This window comes from Apium graveolens, chromosome 8, assembly GCF_009905375.1.
Source record: "Apium graveolens cultivar Ventura chromosome 8, ASM990537v1, whole genome shotgun sequence".
Lineage (NCBI taxonomy): Eukaryota > Viridiplantae > Streptophyta > Magnoliopsida > Apiales > Apiaceae > Apium > Apium graveolens.
In genome coordinates, this window is record NC_133654.1 from 205,873,592 (window position 1) to 205,891,406 (window position 17,815).

At 35.5% G+C, this 17,815-nt stretch overlaps 1 non-coding gene across 1 annotated transcript; it reads left to right on the plus strand.

Moving 5' to 3' along the window:
* The first annotated feature begins 6,392 nt into the window (after window positions 1–6,392).
* On the plus strand, window positions 6,393–6,499 carry LOC141681620 (small nucleolar RNA R71). The gene has a single exon (XR_012559047.1). It is a non-coding gene; the product is annotated as a small nucleolar RNA R71 (small nucleolar RNA).
* The last annotated feature ends 11,316 nt before the right edge of the window (window positions 6,500–17,815 follow it).

Here is a 17,815-nt window from a genome sequence, read left to right on the forward strand (position 1 = left end):
GATTATCCTCGAAAATAATCAGATCATAACAACAATCTAGCCCTTAAGCATTCTCTAAGACTTAGTGAAAATACAAGTGCTTCTAGCATGCATATCAACCTACACAACTTAATATCACTTTAATGCTATCACTACACTCGCATCAATATCACAATTCAGTCGATAAATCATTGCAAAAGGGATCATGGTATATGCATGAGCTATATGATATGACAAACAAATAAAGCTATATAAAAAAAAACTATATGGCAAAAATTATGCAACTATATGAACTAACTATCATGAATATGCAGCTATATGACACACACAAAATATTCCTTAACTACCACCCCCAAACTTAAAATCTTCACTGTCCCCAGTGAAGGTAGTAGAAAGGAACACAGGGTATACCTACTCGGAGTCATCATCATCATCACCCTCAGTGGGTGGAGTATCAGGCGGCGGGTATGCAGAGTCCTCACCACAAACTGGCCACTGGATATCAGCTCCAAGGCCTCGAAAAGCAGTCCCTAACGCAAGAGTGAGCTCCTGAGTAAACCTGCTCTGCGTCTCATACATGGCATCCATCCGCCGTGAAAGCCTCCTATACTGGGCATCACCCATCCTAGCACCCTCCTGAGCTCTCGAAGAACCAGCCTCACCACGCCCTGGCCTAGCCATAGTAGCACCTCGTGCTGGACGTCCTCCTGGAAGACGATAACCCAGCCCATGCTCCTCAGGCTCACCACCGGTCCACTCCTGCATCCCATTCAGAGTGCCATAATCTATCGGAGCTGCTGGCAACTGCAACTGCTCATGAGCCGGCCAGTTCACTCCTACTGCTCGGCATAGCTTCGTAACCGTGGATGCATAAGGGATGTTCATATGCTTTGCTCCCCTCAAAAACTTCAGAATTCCTTGGTAGATAAACTCACCAAGGTCCACATAGTATTCCTCATTCAGAATTCCCCACAACAAATGTGCTCTCTCAACTGTGACCTCGTGTGCATGTGAAGAAGGCAAAATATTAGCACATATAAATGCATTCCATGCACGGGCATACCTGTTCATGGCGATCGCCGGAAAGTGACGATACTCATTATTGGCTGGACTGCGGTTCCAAACTGTGCCCGGTCGACAGAGAGTCGCACAAATCAAATCCAAGTCAAAATCCTCAGCAGTCTTTTCATTCCAGTTCTCCTCCTCGGGCTTCCTCTCTCGCTGTCCAATCACACGGCGAATCGCCGCAGGATGATAATCAACCGTCAGCCCACGAACTACAGAAAACCCATCCTTTTCAGCCTTCGCGTTCGCGTAGAACTCGCGAACAACACTCATCGGTACTGCTTCGGGTGACTCACAAAAAGCTATCCACCCCTTCTCTGCAATCATGGGCAACAACTCACCATCCCTCCCTGATGGTAAAAAACCCCTCTCCTTCAGAATCGGCTTCCCCAACAGCCTAGTGTACTCCTCCTCCACAGCTCTGTCAGTTAACCGAGGCCTTGCAGCAGTACCCCTTGATGAATCAGCAGTAGGAACTGTGCTGCTGCTGTCAATAGTGCGTGCTCTCTTGGGTGCCATTGATTTGTGAATAAAAGTGTGTAAGAACTGATTTTTGATGTTTATGAGAGGGTTTAAGTGTAGGAAGTTTGTGGGAGATATGTAGGATAGGTGTATGTATATATAGGGTGTGGAGTAGGTTAAATTAGATTAGGAGTGAGGTTGAGGGATAAAATCATGGGGTAATGGGAAAAGAATTCGTGGGTTTATGTTCTGTGATGGGTTTTTTGTGTTTTTGTTTTTTTTTTCTGAACTGCAAAAAATTTTCTGGAACTCGACCCCTGCGCGGCCGCTCAGCATTTCTGCGCGGGCGCGCAGCAAGCTGCGCGGCCGCTCAACATAGCTGCGCGGGCGCGCAGAGGGTCTCTGGAAAAAAAAATTTCAGCCCCTGTTTTCTGATTTTTTTTGTATTTTTGGATAGGTTATTAACTTCTAAGGGTTCCTGTAACAACAATTCATGGGTTGCCTCCCACGCAGCGCTTCTTTTTCGTCATTAGCTTGACGTTCCGTACCTTTCTCAAGTAGTCAACAAAATGGCACTAACCACCTCTCGGTTTGCCATGTCCCCATAGTAGTGCTTCAACCGCTGACCGTTAACTTTGAATGCTTAGTCCGAATCATTCTCAAAAATTTCCACCGCTCCATGTGGAAACACAGTTTTGACAATAAAAGGTCCAGACCACCTTGATTTCAACTTCCCAGGAAAAAGTCGGAGCCGAGAGTTGAATAAAAGAACTTGTTGCCCTGGCACAAATAACTTAGGATGTAGCTTCCTATCGTGCCACCTCTTCACCTTTTCCTTATACATTTTGTTATTCTCGTACGCTTGCAGTCGAAATTCATCAAGTTCATTAAGCTGAAGCATTCTTTTCTTACCAGCTGCATCTAAATCCAGGTTCAATTTCTTCAATGCCTAGTAGGCCTTATGCTCAAGCTCCGCCGGTAGATGACATCCCTTACCGTACACCAACTGAAACGGTGACATCCCAAGTGGAGTTTTGTATGCTGTTCTGTAAGCCCAAACTGCTTCATCGAGCTTTAAAGACCAATCCTTCCTTGACGAATTTCCCACTCTTTGGCAACGATCACACCTTAAAACAAACTGATGAGCATCCTTGAACAAAGTAGGCCAGAAAAAACCTGCTTGCAGAATACGAGCTGCCGTCTTCTCACCTCCATAGTGTCCACCATAAACCGTGGAATGGCAGTCTCGTAATATCCCCTCCGTCTCACAGAACGGGATACATCTCCTGATGATCTGATCAGCTCCCTGTCTAAACAAATATGGTTCATCCCACATATACCACTTCACCTCATGCAGAAACTTCTTCTTTTGAGCGGATGTCAAATTAAGTGGCATTATATTGCTGACAAGATAGTTTACAATATCTGCAAACCATGGTTCTTCCTCCTGAATTGCAAACAACTGCTCATCCGGAAAAGATTCATTGATTAACGTCCTATCTTGTGAAGTAGAATCGGGATTCTCCAACCTAGAGAGATGGTCAGCTACTTGATTCTCGGTACCTTTTCTATCTTTGATCTCTAACTCAAATTCCTGAAGTAAAAGCACCCAACGAATGAGTCTTGGCTTCGAATCCTTCTTAGAAACCAGATAGCGAATAGCTGTATGATCAGTGAATACTGTTACTTTTGTACCAAGCTGATAAGATCGAAATTTCTCAAAGCCAAAGACTATAGCCAAAAGCTCCTTCTCAGTAGTGGTGTAGTTCAATTGGGCCCCATTTAAAGTCTTACTCGCATAGTAGACCACATGGAAGAGATTTTTCTTGCGCTGTCCCAGAACTGCACCTACCGCATAGTCACTCGCATCACACATCATCTCAAACGGTTCTGTCCAATCTGGTGCTGTAATAACTGGTGCCGTGATCAAACTCTCCTTGAGAGTCTCGAATGCTGCCAAACATTCATCATCAAATTTGAAAGGCACGTCTTTCTCAAGTAAATTGCACAATGGCTTAGATATCTTTGAAAAGTCCTTGATGAATCACCGATAAAAACCCGCATGACCGAGAAAACTACGGATTCCTTTCACCGAATTAGGTGGGGGAAGATTTTCAATGACTCCCACCTTGGCCTTGTCCACCTCCAGACCTTTGCTAGAGACCTTATGCCCAGGGATAATGCCTTCACGCACCATAAAATGACATTTCTCCCAATTAAGCACCAAATTAGTTTCCACGCATCTTTTGAGTACGGCGCGCAGATTATTCAAACATTCATCATATGAGTGTCCAAAGACGGAGAAGTCATCCATGAACACTTCGACGTTATTTCCAATCATGTCAGAGAATATAGCCATCATACATCTCTGAAAGGTGGCCGGGGCGCCACATAACCCAAACGAAACTCTACGAAAAGCAAATGTGCCAAATGGACAAGTGAAGGTAGTCTTTTCCTGATCCTCTGGTGTAATACAAATCTGATTATACCCGGAATAACCATCCAGAAGACAAAAATACTCATGTCCCGCCAATCTGTCAAGCATTTGATCAATGAATGGGAGAGGGAAGTGATCCTTCCTTATGGCTTTGTTCAATTTTCTATAATCCATGCATACTCTCCATCCTGTAACTGTTCGAGTAGGGATGAGCTCATTCTTTTCATTTGCGACCACAGTGATACCTCCTTTCTTAGGTACACATTGCACGGGGCTCACCCACGAGCTGTCAGAAATAGGATAAATGATGCCTGCATCTAGCCATTTCAGAATTTCTTTCTTCACCACCTCCTTCATGATCGGGTTCAGTCTTCGCTGCTGTTCCACAGTTGGCTTACTACCTTCCTCTAACAGAATTTTATGCATACAATATGAAGGACTTATCCCCTTGATGTCTGCTATGGTCCATCCTATAGCCGATTTGAATTCTCTCAAAATCCTTAAGAGCTTGCCTTCCTCACTACCTGAAAGGTCAGCTGAAATAATAACAGGTAACGTAGATGAATCACCTAAAAAAGCATACCTCAAGTGTTCAGGTAATGGTTTGAGCTCCAAGGTAGGTGCTTCCTCTATTGATGGTTTGAGCTTCCCTTCAGCATTCTTAAGGTCAGAAGTACCAAGAGATTCAAATGGTATGTCGAGCTTTCGCTTCCATGGAGAAGCGTTCAGATATTGTAATTGCTCGTTGCTATCTTCATCATCGCTGTCAAAATCCCCCACTAAGGCCTTTTCCAATGCATCAGACATTAGCATGTGATCGAGTTCCGAAGTAACTGCGGAATCAATCACATCCACTTTTAAACACTCCTCATCTTCTGTAGGGAATTTCATTGCCTTGAATACGTTGAAGGTCACATCCTGATCTTGGACCCGCATAGTAAGTTCCCCTTTTTGCACATCTATCAAGGTACGGCCAGTAGCCAAGAAAGGCCTCCCCAAGATTATGGGAATCTTCTTATCTTCCTCAAAATCCAAAATAACAAAATCTGCAGGAAAGAAGAGTTTATCCACCTTGACGAGCACATCCTCAACTATGCCCCTTGGGTAAGTAATGGAACGGTCCGCCAATTGTAGCGACATGTATGTGGGTTTTGGATCAGGCAGATCCAGCTTTTTAAAGATCGACAAGGGCATCAGATTAATGCTTGCTCCCAAATCACAAAGGCACTTGTCAAAAGTTAGATTGCCAATGGTGCAAGGAATGGTGAAGCTTCCTGGATCTTTCAGTTTTGGTGGTAACTTTTACTGCAGAACAGCGCTGCATTCTTCCGTGAGAGCAACGGTTTCAAGGTCATCCAGTTTCACCTTCCTTGAAAGAATAGTCTTCATAAACTTCGCATAACTAGGCATTTGTTCCAGAGCCTCAGCGAAAGGTATATTGATGTGAAGTTTCTTGAACACCTCCAAAAACTTCCCGAACTGTCTATCCAGCTTTTGTTGCTGCAATCTCTTAGGAAAAGGTGGTGGAGGATAGAGCTGTTTCTCCCCTGTATTAGCCTCAGGCAGAGTGTGTTCAACAGTAGTCTTCCTTGGTTCCGCCACTTTCTCCTTTTGCTTAGATTTTTCATCTCTAACTTCAGCTTCGACTTCTTTTGCCTTTTCAGCATCAGCTACTTTTCCAGACCTTAAGGTAATAGCCTTGACTTGCTCTTTAGCTTCATTCCTGCCTGGTACTTCCGTGTCACTGGGAAGAGTGCCAGGTTGACGATTGAGCACTGCATTGGCTAATTGATCGATTTGATTTTCCAAGGTCTTGATAGAAACCGCCTGACTCTTGCACAACAGCTTAAGTTCCTCAAAATCAGCACTAGTAGGTACAGCTGCACTTCCCTGTTGAGGATATGATTGCCTTGTAGCATATTGCTGTGGTTGCTGAAATCCAGGTGGGTTAAACTGTTTACTCACTCCTTGCTGATATGGTGGCTGAATAGCATTCTGATTATTTCCCCAGCTGAAATTTGGATGATTTCTGTTGTTAGGATGATAGGTCGCTGGCACAGGCTGCTGTTGTCGCTGATAATTATTCACATACTGAACAGATTCGTTGACAAGAGAACACTGATCCGTAGCATGAGAACCTGCACAATGCTCACAAACCATAGTTATTTGATTAACTCCATACGTAGCCAGAGAATCAACCTTCATTGATAGCGCTTGGAGCTGGGCTGCAATAGCGGTGGCTGCATCAACTTCCAGAATACCTACGACCTTGCCTGACGTCATCCTCTGAGTTGGGTTTTGATGCTCTTTTGCAGCCATTATCTCTATAAGATTATACGCCTCAGTATAGCTTTTAGCCCATAAGGCTCCTCCGGCTGCTGCATCGAGCATGGGCCGAGATTGGGCCCCCAAACCATTATAAAAACCAGTGATTACCATCCAATCTGGCATTTCATGATGTGGACATTTTCTCAACATTTCCTTGTAGCGTTCCCAAGCCTCGCACATAGATTCTGTAGGTTGCTGCACAAACTGAGTAAGAGCACTCCTCATAGCAGCAGTCTTTGCCATTGGATAAAACTTCACCAGAAACTTTTGCGCAAGATCTTGCCACGTAGTGATGGACCCAGCTGGTTCAGAATGTAACCAGTCTTTAGCCTTATCCCTCAGTGAGAATGGGAAAAGCCTCAACTTGATAGCCTCATCAGTCATGCCATTATACTTAAAAGTGCTGCAGATCTCGACAAAATTCCTTATGTGCATGTTGGGGTCTTCAGTTGTCGCTCCTCCAAAAGAAACAGAATTCTGCACCATCTGAATAGTGCCCGGCTTGATTTCAAAGGTGTTAGCTTGAATAGCCGGATGAAGGATGCTTGACTGAATGTCATCAATTTTAGGCCGAGAAAAATCCATAAGAGCTGGATCAGCTTGAACAATACGATCTCCCATGTTTACTGGTTCTTTCTGCTCAGTTCCTGAATCCGAATCCTCAAAATCTAACTTCTCCGGAGTATCAAGAACTTCGTCTTTCTCCTCAGCTGTATCTAAAGTCCTCTTGCGAGTACGAGAACGAGTTTGCATAAACGCTTGCTAAAGTACCTGAAACACAACCGAAAAGAGTAATTAACTACTACGTCCTAATCACTGAGTCCTAATGACCAATGATGGTAAGTACATAAACTAAACAAATACGCCGAGTCCCCGGCAGCGGCGCCAAAAACTTGTTAGGGCGAAAACATGCACTAATATTCACGCAAGTATACGCGTTCGCAAGTAATATAGAATATTTTCTAGTTCGTTCCCTCAGAGACTCAGACTAAGTTATTGTCTAATTAAACTCACTCACCAATGTATGATTGCTTCTCAATGTTAAGATAATAACACTTAAAATTGTTGATTAAATATTAACTATAATTACTACTTAATTAACCACTTAACTAACACTTCAATTTATCAATAATAAAACACTCATGAGATCACAACTTCATTATTACTTCCTTCTATAGCCATTGTTATTACCTTTAGCACGTGACAGTGATGATATTAATCGAATAACACGGAACTGATAAAAGCCAACTTTCATTGTACTAATACCATTCTACCAAACATCCACAATTAAGATAGAAGTTGAATAGTCATCAATTATGTTGAGTTCCTATATGTCTACAGAAATTGACAACACAACGATTTAAGCACAAGTTATTCCTTTTGATTACATAGGGCAAATAAAACTGTTAGAGTTACCCACTAATCATGCACAACGTACATGAACCTATGCTAGCATGGCAAGTTCTAAATCTCAAGATCCACCGTCGCTGCACAAGAGATTAACACCCTATCTTATATGTTCGCGACGCACATAAGACGAATACGCACAACCAATACTAGATATCATGCAATCATCACACACTAAAGTATTAAACAATTAATTAAAAAATTCCATAATAAATCCGTTGCAACCCCATGATCACGATTAGCCCATAATAGAACTTATCGCCATCATGGGTTCATATGAAATCATGATAAACAAACACAAGAAAATAATAACTAAACTAATTATATTAAAACAGAGTACGTCATAAGAGTAAATAAATCAAAGCAAGAAAACTAGCATCCAACGTTACAACGAAACAAGAATCACAAGAATATATGCTTCCTCTTCGCTGCAGTGTGCTAAATCGGTCTTCTTCCTTATCTCCTTCGCTTCTTGCGCAAAACACAATCTAAAACATAATCTCCTTCATTCTCTCTGTGAAAACGTCTCAAATTTACTTATATAATAGTCCCATAAAACTCAGATTACATAGAAGTTGGAAGCCAAACAGAAGTAGAAGTCTAAAATAATTTATCCTTTTCCCCGACCCTGCGCGGCCGCTCAGCATTTCTGCGCGGGCGCGCAAGGCTGCTGCGCGGCCGCTCAGCATTACTGCGCGGGCGCGCAGGACCCTACTGGAAAAAATCCAGGTTTGCTCCGTTTCTTCGCCGTAATCTGCCCGTTCTTTTCCTCTCGCAATGGTGAACACATGCCAAGGCTTATTCTTGATGATTCCTCCTCCGAAATGCAACTAATACCCTGAAATGCATAAACACTAGAAAAACGCATCAAATACACAAAATACTTGATTTCAAGACACCAATTTAAGCCATTTTAAGACGTTATAAGTGGTATAAAATGCCACTTATCACCCCCCACCTTTATATAGGAGGAAAAGAGGGGAAAATGGGCCTAGGAAAGCCCATTTGAGCCCAGGTTCAGGAACCTTCTGGAATGATCTACAGAATATTGAAAGAATTTAGAAGATTTTCTAGAAAAATCCAGAGAATTCTAGTAAAAATCAAAAGAAAAACTTGAGTTTTTTCAAGATTCTGGAAGAATCCAGAAAGATATTAGAAGAGTTTGGAATTTGGGCTCAGAAATAAGGCCCAATTCTAGAAAAACCTTGAAAAAATCAAGCCCAGTTAAGGGCCCAAGTGTTTAAAAAGCCCAGGTAAAATGGCCTTTGTATTAGGCCCAAATGATTTTAGGGGTGAAAAAAAAAAGCCCAGTTAAAAACAAAAGTTAGCCCAATAAGGGAGGGGCCCAATTAGCTAAAAACCCATTGAAGGGTTGGTCCCAGAAAATTCAGCCCAAATTAAGGGCCCAGGTCAAATGGATCAAGGTCAAAATAAATATATTCTGAACTCTTGACCCCATTCGATCAGGACTTGCACCAAGATCCTAGCCGAATGCATTGAGGTCGAATTTCCTTCGACCAAGGCTGAAAAATGGGGCTAATTCGGTCAAGAAAAGAATTCTGACCAAAATTCTTGGTCGAAAATACCGGAATAGTTTTTAACCCTGCTTCTTGACCCAGCTCGACCAGAAATCATAAGAATTCCTGATCGAAATGCTTGAGGTCGAATAGAATTCGGTCAAGGCTCAAAACCAGACTTAATTCGATCAGGATTTAGATCCATTCGACCAAGAAACGCGAAGGAATCCTGGCCGAACCAATCCTGCTCGAAATAGCTTCGACCAAGGAAAGAAAGATGGTTAATTCGGTCAGAAACACAAGAATCCTGACCGAAAGGGACGAAAATTCCTAGTCGACAAAAAAAAAGGAGTGAAAATCCTGGCCGAAATTCGACCAGGAATTGAGGTCGAAAGCATCCTGCTCGAAACCCTGTCGACCAGGGCAATCTGAAGGTTAATTCGACCAGGATCCCGGTCGAATGGATTCCTGGTCGAAATCTGTATAAGAAAAAGAGAGAGAGAAGAAAAAAAAGGAAAAAGAAAGAAGAAAAAGAAGAAAAAATAAGGAAATTCCTTAAAATATTTTCTGAAAAATACTAATATTTTCAGAAATAAGGAATAAATCCAGGAAATTAAGGATAAATCCCAGAAATTAAAGGGAAAATCCAGGAAATTAAGGATAAATCCCATAAATTAAGAGAAAAATCCAGAAAATTAAGGATAAATCCCAGAAATTAAAGGAAAAATCCAGAAAAATAAGGATAAATCCCAGAAATTAAGGGAAATATCCAGAAAAATAAGGATAAATCCCATAAATTAAAGGAAAAATCCAGAAAAATAAGGATAAATCCCAAAAATTAAGGGAAAATCCAGAAAAATAAGGATAAATCCTAGAAATTAAGGGGAAAATCCAGAAAAATAAGGATAAATCCTAGAAATTAAGGGAAAAATCCAGAAAGTTAGAGAAAAATCCCGGAATTAAGGGAAAAGTTCATGGAAATTAAGATAATTCCTGAACAAAAGGAACAATCGTTGTAAACGTGTAGGTCGCTCCACACTTTACGCAAAAATGAATCCCTGTAAGGGAATGAATAGACTTAACTTCTGCGAAACCTAATCAATGTTTCTCAAAAGTTGGGGGGCAAATGATAGGGATAAATAAATCCTGATTACATAATAGTTTGGGCTGCAAGGCCCAATAAGAAGATGTATGACATTCAAGACCAGAAAGGTTAACATGTCGATCAGGCCTGATGGGCCAGATCAGGCCTGATGGAACAAAGAAGGCCCAAAAACCCTAATTATTTATTAATTTCGTAATTAATAAATAAGGGAGAAAAACAGCTATTAAGATAAGTCCTAGTGAGGATATAAATCCTTGTAGATTGGCCTCCAAGGAACCTCATGGGATAAGGAATCAGTTTCCTACTCCCTAGGACTCCTAAGTTTATCATAATTCAGAGACTTGACCACCAAGTCTCCTATACCAAGTCCAATTCAAGGACTCCCAACATCTATATAAGGGGCCTCACCCCACAGATCAGAACTACGTTTTTTGACTTGATCTTTGGCAATCAGCAAGGTACGTAGGCATCTTGTTAAGGCAGATTAAGTCACGAAACACAAGAGCAGTCAAAATCGAGCCTTGAAGCTCACGTTCCTTATTATTAGATACGACAATTATATATATTAGTTTTAATCCATAACAGTGGCGATATGCTGAGAAGTATCTCTCACGATGTAGAATAAATATGATTAATTAATTAATCATATTTAATGAATTAGAGAATTTATATAAATAATGATAAAATAGTTTTATTATTATTTATTTCTACTACCGGCTTAATATTGAATCTACATGGTCACACCATAAAAGAGAATGATTTAATGGTGGAGGAATTAATTAATAATGGCTGGTAATTATTTATTTATGAAATAAATAAATAATTGGCAAATTTAATAATTGATTAAATGAGATTTAATTGATTATAGATTAATTAAGAAAAGTTCTTAATATTATTAATTAAGAATTTAATTTTTGGAAATTAAATCAAGAGAGAGAATTATTTCTAAAGTGTTTAGAAAAAGGATTAATAATTAAAAGGTGTTTTAATTATTAGTGAGAATAATAAAGGATTATTAATAATAATATTTTATGGGAAAATTTTCAGCTGAAAATTTTGCCTATAAATATACTATTATAAACCCTTTTTTGCCTCAACCTAAAAATTTACAAAACCCTAATTCTCTCCACCTCCTCCTCCTTCATTATATCGATTTCTTGGTGGATACCGGTGGAGTGCTTCACACTTGAGGAGCAGCTGCTAGGGATCTCTGCTCCTTGTTCTTGGATCACTTTTAAAGGTTAGAAATCGATCCCATATGTTTTAATCACGATTTATATGCTTTTATTTGGATTTTATATGTGTAAAATTGTTTTACCATGCTTCTGTGATAGATAAAATCCTACAGTTAGTTTTATCAAAAGTAGGGATTTTAATGCTACAGATTTTCTGTGTATTCATTCTTCCAAGATCTTGAATCTGTTTGCTTTCAGATTTTGCTCTGATACCACTTGTTAGGTAATAAATTACACACAGAGGGGGGATGAATGTGTTTTTGTGTTTTTATACTTTTCTTGAAGTATTTATGGTTATGAACAAAGTAAATTAAATCTTGTAGTGAGATGTGTTAATACTGAAATTAAACAAGCAATAACAGTGAACACAAATCTTTCAGAACTCACTTAATTTTATATTAAAATTAAGAATGTTTTGCTATAAAATTTCTAAGCTCTTTGTTGCCAAAGAGCTTAGCTTCTTCCTTGAGAGAGTACAAGATTTTTCTGATCTAAATTGTCACTTCTAACAAAGCATCGTTGTTACACAGCATGCAACAACATGTACTAAACCCTATTTTTAGATAATCAAATATTTTTATTTCTGGCTTAGTGTATCTTTGCTAATCTTGCACGCCTGTGACTTTACTCTGTCAGTTAATCTTGGCATTTGATCATGTACTCTTCAAGCTGCTTTTTGTAGACTTGTCAATCTAACTGATTGAATTATTTGTTGATTGTTAATCTTGGATATTGAATTAATTTGTACTTTGTACTTTGCGATTTACCTCGAGATCTCCAGTTTGGTATATAGAGAACTTGGCATCTCGATAAGTATATTGGCTTATCGAGATCTCTCATTTCTCTATTATTGTTTTGACTTGTAGAGGTCTCTGAGTTCTCAATAAGAGAATTTAGCTTATCGAGATTTCTTATCTTCCTGTCTTCACTTTGGCTTATCGATATGTCAGAGTTCTCTAGTGGCAAATAGACTTATCAATATCTCAGAGATCTCTAGTGACATTTTGACTTGTCGATATCTCAGAGATCTCTAGTGATATTTTGACTTGTCGATATCTCGGGGATCTCTAGTGATATTTTGACTTGTCGATATCTCAGAGATCTCTAGTGATATTTTGACATATCAATATCTCTAGAGTTCTCTAGTGAAGTAATGACTTGTCGATATCTCCAATCTTCATGTCTTCGATTTGGATTGTCGATATCTTTAAGTTCTCTAGTAGCTTTGTTGACTTCTCTATAAGTCATTCCGGAGTTCTCGAATGAATTCTCTATAACACTTAATCTGTGACTTGTAGAGTTCTTCACTTAGAACATTTTTCTAAAAACAGATTTATTCAGCTCCAAGTTTCTTCATAATTCTTCTGAGGCATGATCTTCTTGATCTTCTTCCAGATAGAATTCTTAGGCTTGACACTGTTTACAGAAAAAGACTCTAGTCTACTCTTTGACATTTTTACAGACTTTAAATGTTACAATATAAATACAAACTAAGATTATAATACAACTTACTTAGGGTTGTCAATTTGACTTAGTCTTGTTATTGTACAGGCATGTCTTGCACAACAAAAATTATATCCAATAATAATTTATTTGAAAAAAGCGAATAGATATATATAATACGACATTAAAAATAGAATAAGATCTAACCAAATGATATTTTTGGTTAGGCACAAAATTTATATAATATAACGCAATCAATCATTAGAGACTCATAAATACCCAATAAATGGTCAAAAGTCATCATATATGACACTCCCGTATTAGCACATATAAGTCATCTCACATGACACATCATTCCATATATAAGAGCAATGAGTTTTGATGTTCATATATCTTAAAACTTAATGGTCATTAAAATTCTTAAAATAATGACACAATTTGAAAACGTTTCTTAATTATGAATAAAAGGGTGTAAAATAAAAACGGTTGTATTAACTAAATTTTAAGCAAAATAATAACTAATCAAATCATCTTCCTTCCTTTATCTATATAATACACCAACATAGTTATAAAATTAGTGAGACATTTTATTCAGTTAAAATGACTAATTTACCCTTATATCTAAAATTTAGTTAAAAAAAATATGTTATTGGTTGTACTCGAACTCGAGCCTATTTATTTTGAAATAAATGTTCATACCACTACATCATATTATGATATATTTTATTAATAATACACATAATATACGTGAGTCATGGATAGTAGAACATTTTGTTTTTCACTTCACACACAATTAGTAGATAATTTGAATAGTTAATTTAAACAAATTAAATTTATTTATCTATCTATCTATCTAAATCCACAAGTATCAACGTGTTGAGGACTTTTATAAGGTCAAACAATTAAATAATGTATATCAAAATTGTTGGCTTGATTCATTATGATTTGTCATGAACTTGACCCGGTTTTCGATAAGTACTCGTATTTAGTTCAGATTTTCACACAATCGGGTAAAGCTACGGGTTTTGTACTTAACCAGCTTTCTTAAATAACAAATTTTAAGTTCTAATTTATATTTCATAAAAAATCAGAAGATTTCTTTTTACATTTTTTTTAAAAATAATTCTAGTAGTTAATCTAATTTGAAAATTATCTTAACTTAAACGATTTTTAACAATACTCTATTTACAAAAAATGTAAATTATATATTGTTTCATATAATTAAAATTACATATATTTAGAAGTTTGTGAATGAAACACGATACTTCTTGTAATTATTTATTTGGTGAGAAATAGTTAGATTTTTTTATTGAATTATTTACATATTTGAATTTTAATATATGAATAAAACTTATGCACACACTAAATATATGACTTTATTCGATCTATTATAAGTGAAAAATGAAAAATATTTATATTGATTACATAAATTTTTGTATTATTTCTTTCATAATAATATTTAAATATTAGAAACTTAAATAATAATATTTATGAAAATTTTTATCGAATTTATAAAATTTTGGTACGGGAAGCCAATATATATAATTATTGAATTTGTGTATAAATAAAGGTTGAAATCATTTATGAACAAAATAAAAAACCATTAAAATAACGGTACATTAGGCTCTTTACTAAAAAATAATATATGGTCTGACATCAATGCTACCACACACAATGACATATACTAAATTACATGTTTCATGTATAGATAGTAGATATGCATATATTTGCTAAATAAACATTGTCGCAAAAAATTGAAAAATATTATACTTACACTTTAACAAAAATTTGAGATGGGTTAAGACATCTTCTACTTCATATGCAATAAATTTTCATCATCTTTGACTATATATTGGAACCACGCAAATTATAATACATAACAACATATTTAACTCCTAGTTCACGTACAATAAAAATATTTATTTTCATCAGAATCGTCAAATCACGAAAAAGAAGAAAAATAAATTTAACACAATAAATCACTCTTCAACGTCTAAATAATTATTAAACATAAACTACTTCCGTTGCTATTATTTGTACACTTTAATTAAATTATTAGAAATTACAAACTTTATTTTCAACCGCAAAAAGCTCACATTTCATAAATTATATACACTGCATTCCGATATTGCTTGTAAACGGTCTGTACCTTGCACGGGCTATTCAACCATATGTGTTGTTATCGATCTGGGATTCATCTACAAACTATCATACTATTAAACTATTCAACTATATGTGTTGCTAATTATACACATATTACGTGTGCTTGTGTGTCTTGAAAAAATAAATATTTGTTATTATATATATTAAGATTAATTAATAACTTTTAATCATTTTTTCTTTTTTCATTTATACTTTATATTTATATAGTTATATAATACTATAAGGTATATAGTCAACTTATTTTTTTCAAATCATTCAACTAAATTAGGTATTAGTAGTAAATAATTCTATATATAGATTAGTATAATATATTAACTAGATATTTATAATTATTTAATAAATTCACATATGATAATCACAAATTTATATGAAAATTTATTAAAGTGTATACATATATAAAATAGAAAATCATTTTTAAAATTATATTGTTAGAAAGTAAATGTAAATTAATTTTTAGAAAAATAAAATGTTATATTTTAGTCATTTGGTCAAATTGACCATAAGAAGTGAAAGAAGTCAACAATTATGAAATAGAATTACTATTAAGTGTATCGACAAGTAAAACTATTTTTAATTTTCATTCGAACTAACATATTTAAACTTATTTTGAACTCAATATCAGAATGTCACGTAATTTTTAAAAATACTCAAAATTTGGTCGTTTTTCAGAAAAGGCGTCGAAACCTTATTTGGCTAAAATGTTTTATTTTACTCTCGGGTTTAGTATGTTTGTTTATTGGATAGATATTGACATTATCTCAATGAAACTGGGTGTTTCTGGCGTTCTACATTCTCATGAATTGGCGTGTTAGAAACATTTAATATTTCAAGTCAATAAATAACATAGATCAAAGTTCTTAGATTGATTTGTGGTGAGGTGTTAGGGACTTGCCTGGTTATTAAAAATACTCAAGACTTAGTCCAAGTTATTGCATGATCAAGTGTATTCAACCAACTTTTTCTCATTATTCCATTTCGTTAGGAAAATATGCATAATTATCCAATTTAAAAAACTGTATAGACGTGGATGTGATATTTTTTTATAATGATAAATTATAGAACAATTGGATTTTAAATTCTAATTTATTTCATTAAAAATTATAAGAAGAAAATTATTTATTTATAATAATAAAAATTATTACGGTTAATTTATTTGGAAACTATACATTAACAATTTTAGACATTACCTTACAAAAAATAAGTAAATTAGAATTGTTTCATATAATTAACATTATATTTCTATTCAAAACTTTGGGAATAAAATACTGAATCCCACACAATTGTTTAATTTGATATAAAATTATTTCATATTTTTAAAAAATAATGAAAAATCATCAAATTATATTTTTATTTAAGATCTGGAAAGATTATATAATTGAATATGTTTAAAATTATTTTAATATTTAAAAGTATAATATATGAATATAACTTGTAAATTTACCCAATTATCTGACTTAATTTGTTTCTTTTTATGTTATTTAAAAGAATAATGATTAAATTATTCATATAAATTATTGTATAATTTTTTTCATAGAGATTTAAAATGATTATAATCTTAAACTAATATAAAGACACTTTAAACGAATTTTGAAAATTTTAATTGGAAAACGAATATATATTATTATTAAATTAGTATAAGAAAAAAGTTGAAATCATTCACGAACAAGACTAAACAACGATTAAAATAATGCTACATTAGTCCTTATACTAGAACATAATGTATACTAGAGGTGGCAATTCGTTCGTTTCGTGTACTTTCGTGTCGTGTACTTTCGTGTTTCGTGTCATGAACGCCTAACCCAAACCCGAACCGTTAAAGATTCATTCGTTTCGTGTTCGTGTACCTTCATTTCGTGTACGTTTTGTGTCGTGTTTTGTGTAATTAAAATTAATAATAAAATTAAAGATAAATAAAATATAAATTTAAATATTAAGTTTTTATTAGTCGAGTCATAAGTCAATAAGTCATAAATACTCAAGTCTTATGAAATTTAAATTTGAATCTATTTTGTATCTATTTTCTGTAAATATTATATGTAAAATATTATTGTAAGATATACGTATTCATATAATTTTGATAAATTTATTTAAATATTTATTTATTTCGTGTACTTTCATTTCGTGTCGTGTACCCAAGTATAAACCCAAAACCGACACTAAATTCATCTGTGTATTTTCGTGTTCGTGTACTTTCGTGTTCGTGTATCAAAAATGTCAAACCAGGCCCATTATTTTCGTGTCATTTTCGTGTCGTGTTATCGTGTCATGTACGAAATTGTCAGCTCTAATGTATACATATATCATGCATAATGATAAATATATATATATATTTGTTAACTACACACTGTCGTCGTGTAATATTGATATTTTAACACGAGAATACTGAAATTGGAATGAAATATTATCGATTCTTAAGTAACAAGTTTCAATCACTTTACACCCATACATATCGAAACTACACAAATTACGAATAATATCAAAAATATTTAACTCCAGATCACAGACAACCAAAAAAATTGTCATCATCGGAATCATCTAAACCTAGAAAAATTAAACTGTAAACATTGCATGATATACCATTATTCAACAAGCTAGACAATGATTGAGAATAAGTTACTTTTATAAATATATTCCCTATATTTTATTTAAATTATCAGGGAATATACATTTTATT